This window comes from Sander lucioperca, chromosome 18 (assembly GCF_008315115.2).
Source record: "Sander lucioperca isolate FBNREF2018 chromosome 18, SLUC_FBN_1.2, whole genome shotgun sequence".
NCBI classification, from domain to species: Eukaryota; Metazoa; Chordata; class Actinopteri; order Perciformes; family Percidae; genus Sander; species Sander lucioperca.
The window spans coordinates 27,101,316-27,105,330 of NC_050190.1; positions in this window are offsets into that span (position 1 = coordinate 27,101,316).

Genomic DNA, 4,015 nt, shown 5'->3' on the forward strand with positions numbered 1-4,015 from the left:
AAGAATAAGGTTTAAGCGCTTTTTTGTAACGTGTTGTACCATAGGCGCCGATTTATGTTTTCCTCAGTGGGTGCTCACGGGCGCACGCCCTTTAAAAAATGTTTGCAATGTTGCATTTTAGAACCTTAGGAACTGGACAGCGGCCGACACGAACACACACGCCTATTGGCTCGATAATAAATCTTTCACCTCAGGACAACGCCATTGGAGATAAAGACGTAACCGCGATCAGCTTCGTGGGAAATTAAGAATCAATCCCACCTGTCTAGTAGCCTCTAGGCACACTATGACACACGCTCCACTTAGCACCAAATGTAATCTTTAATTTTAAATGAATGGAGCCTACTGGCAGTCTGGCGCTGGGTGCTCAATATTTTCGCCTATCGGCGCCTATGTGTTGTACAACCAAGGGCGTGAGCGTGGCGTTTCTGTTGCAGGGGGCCTCCAAATTATTGTTAATTTTAAAACATTTCAAAAAAAAATTTAAAAGGTCTTAACATGATTCCAACATATTATTAGCTAATATAAATCCCCACTGATGATAGGCTTACTGGCCCAAAGGTAAGGTTATTACTAAGGCAGCACAGATACAGTTCATCCCAAAGGATTAACTGTTCCACATCATGATTTATAAAATAATTCATAAAATCATGCCGACAATTATTAGGGTATTTGAATAGCTTGAATAGCTTAGTATTCTATGCAAAAAAAGGTATCTATAAAGGCTTTAGGCTGCCCTAAAAGTTACTGTAGGCCCAGTTTAAAATACAACTTCATTTTATACAATATATGTAGTAGGGTGTCCCTGATCCATCTCTTAAGGGGTCCTTGGCCTAAAAAACGTTGAAGACCCCTGGTCTACAGAATATTTGGTTCTGTATTGACAGGTGCAATAATTGAAAATCGATAATTATTATTTTTTCTTTTTAAATGACATTTATATCTACATTTATGTCCAAACCTCGAGACTTTCAAACATCAACATGTCATTTATTAAATGTATTTGTGTCTAAATGACATATTAACATCTTTTCCTATTCTATGTTGCCTGGAAACGCTTCCAACACGCTTGCGTGTCGCGTGAAAAATAGGCGTCGGTCCTATTTCTAGCATGCACGCGTTTGCTGAGACGTGCGTGTCACGCAGGTCAGTGTGCACGCTCTGACCTGTTACCATGGGAGCCCAAATAAAAACGGACACGCCACGCAGCCGACGCGCTCACGCCACGCAGCTGACGCGATCACGCCACGCAGCTGACGCAATCACGCCACGCAGCCGACGCGATCACGCCACGCAGCCGACGCGCTCACGCCACGCAGCCGACGCGCTCACGCCACCCAGCCGACGCGCTCACGCCACGCAGCTGATGCGCTCACGCCACCCAGCCAACGCGCTCACGCCACGCAGCTGACGCGATCACGCCACGCAGCTGACGCGCTCACGCCACCCAGCCAACGCGCTCACGCCACCCAGCCAACGCGCTCACGCCACCCAGCCAACGCGCTCACGCCACCCAGCCAACGCGCTCACGCCACGCAGCAGGAGAGGCAAAATTTATTTTTGTTTAGTTTAAAATATGCCGCAAACGTGCTTCATCCACCGGAGCTCATTTCTGTGACCCGACATTCTTCTCCCCAAAGCCAACGCAAGAGCCAATTTCCTTTTTCTCAACATTTTAAATAAAGATATAAAGAGAGAAATAAAGATTGGCTGTGTCTCAAAGCGCCTACTTGTACACTTCAAACACTTAGTTTTAAGTATATAGTGCAAATAACGTAAAAAGTCAGAGCACTGAAAGTACCAGGATGACCCCCTAAAAACGGTCAAAAAGTTCAGTGTGGAACGATGGAGCCTACTCGCACTAAACGGACGCCGTCTGGACTACAAAGCAGAAAGGGGAGGGACCAGGGACGTCGACCGGTGGCTGATTGGACGAACGCGTCACGTGGGTCTGGCTTCTCCCGGATTTCACAACCGAGCATAATGGCGGCTCGTTCGGGATACGATCTCGTATTTTACGAAAATAGTTCACCGAAACGTGTTTCTGAAAACATTTGAAGAGAGAAATAGGCCGTGCAGCTGCTGAATCTGTCTTCATTTCAGATCAACAAAGGTCAGTTTAAAAGATTTTACTCAGATTTTGAGAGGCGGCGAGCCGAGCCGACCGCTTGTCATTACCGTAAAGTGTTCCTTGTGGGACAATACTAACCATCGAAAGTGGGACTACGGCAGGAAGTGGTCAGTGACCATTAGCAGTGGACTGACGGAAGTATGCAGAATGAGACACAGCCATTTATTATTAAACTTGAAAATGCATTTAAAGACACAGTGAAACAGCAGTTTAATGTGATGAATGTCTGAAAGAAACCGAATATGTGTGTCCACCACAAGGCACTCTCGGATACTACTTTTAGGAACCAAAATGCTGCCAACTTTGTCTTTTTTTTAAACTAAAAAACAACGTTTTCTTGTGAAAGAAAGACGCCGAGTGTGAAAAGGGGGTTTTAAGAAGAGATTTCGATTGGTTAATGGGGGGGGGGGGGGGGGGAAAATGTTATAATGTTAAGTAAAAGTAAAATGTTTTCCAACAAACTTCTTTGGCGTTTCACTTTCATCGGTTCTCTCCAGTGAACCTTGTTGACCTTTTGGCTTTTTGCTCGGCGCCACAACAACAGGTGCTTCAGTCAGAGAAAAAGAGGAAATATCAGCCTGAATGTCAACTCCCCTGACCCCCCCCCTTCCCTTTCTCTATCCTGTCATCCCCACTCATACCCCCCCCCCCCCCCCTTTCAGATCAACAGTACTGTACCACGAGCTGGACAGACAAACGGCAATCTCTCTGTTTTTGTGGGGGGAGGGTTGGTAACTTTTTACAGCGGGCGGACTGACAGTGTTTTTAAAAAAAACTTTCAGATGTTATTTTGACTTCTGTCTATCAGTCTGTCTGCCTGCCTGTCTGTCTGCCTGTCTGTCTGTCTGTCTGCCAGAGAATGTCTAATGAGGGAAGAAGTTCACTCTCGGGAAACTTCCAGACTTCTGAACTGGTTGCAGTTCCACTCTGGCTCCACTAGAGGGCGCTCACGGGAGAGTGCAGAATGAATGGAGGTCTATGGAGCTATACCCCTCAAAATCCACTTTTCTCAGGATATAATTTTTTGTCTAGTAATTTGAATGTTGCATTCGAAAGGGGAGGCTAAGAATATACACACAGCTGGGTGTTAGATTTTTTTAAAGTCGCTCTTTTTGTTCTAAAAAGCCTTTTAAAATGTCAATGACGTCATACACATCGTACGGCCAGAGATGCTGCTTTACGGCGAGCTCTGGTTCCGCTTTGTATGCCATCAAGCGGGATCTCTGGTCGTAATCAGTCCTTCACTGACCAATCAGCATTCATTAGCAGAATGCTAGCGTGTTATGGGCAACAACGACTCAACCTGTAAGAAATCAAAAGGACATAAGTACTCGTTCATTCAACTTTCGACCTATAATCCATGTTGAACTTGCAAAAACTACAATCAAATCTGAGATTTCACAACGACGAACAGCCGAAAGAGACAAATTTTGCCGTCTAGCTCCATAGACACCCATTCATTTAGCGTCTAGCTCCATAGACTCCCATTCATTTAGCCTTCTAGCTCCATAGAGTCCCATTCATTTAGCCATCTAGCTCCATAGACTCCCATTCATTTTGCACTCGCCTGCGATCACCCCCAGTGGACCTCTGGTGGAATTGCAACCAAATTCGGTTCAATGGAGCTTAATAGGGAGTGAAAAGGCTCTCGTAGACGGGCTCTGTCTGTCTGTCTGCCTGCCTGTCTGTCTGTCTGCCTGTCTGTCTGCGGCGGGCTAAGGACGAGAGCTCCCCCTCTGCCATGACATCAAGTGCCTTCAGACTCACAGAGGAAAAAGATCGCCGGACGCAAATTCAAAACAACATAACTTTGGACATTGTTATGTCTTAAAGGCCCAGGAGAAAATAACCGCTAAGTATTTCCCTGGTCTGATTATGCAGAGA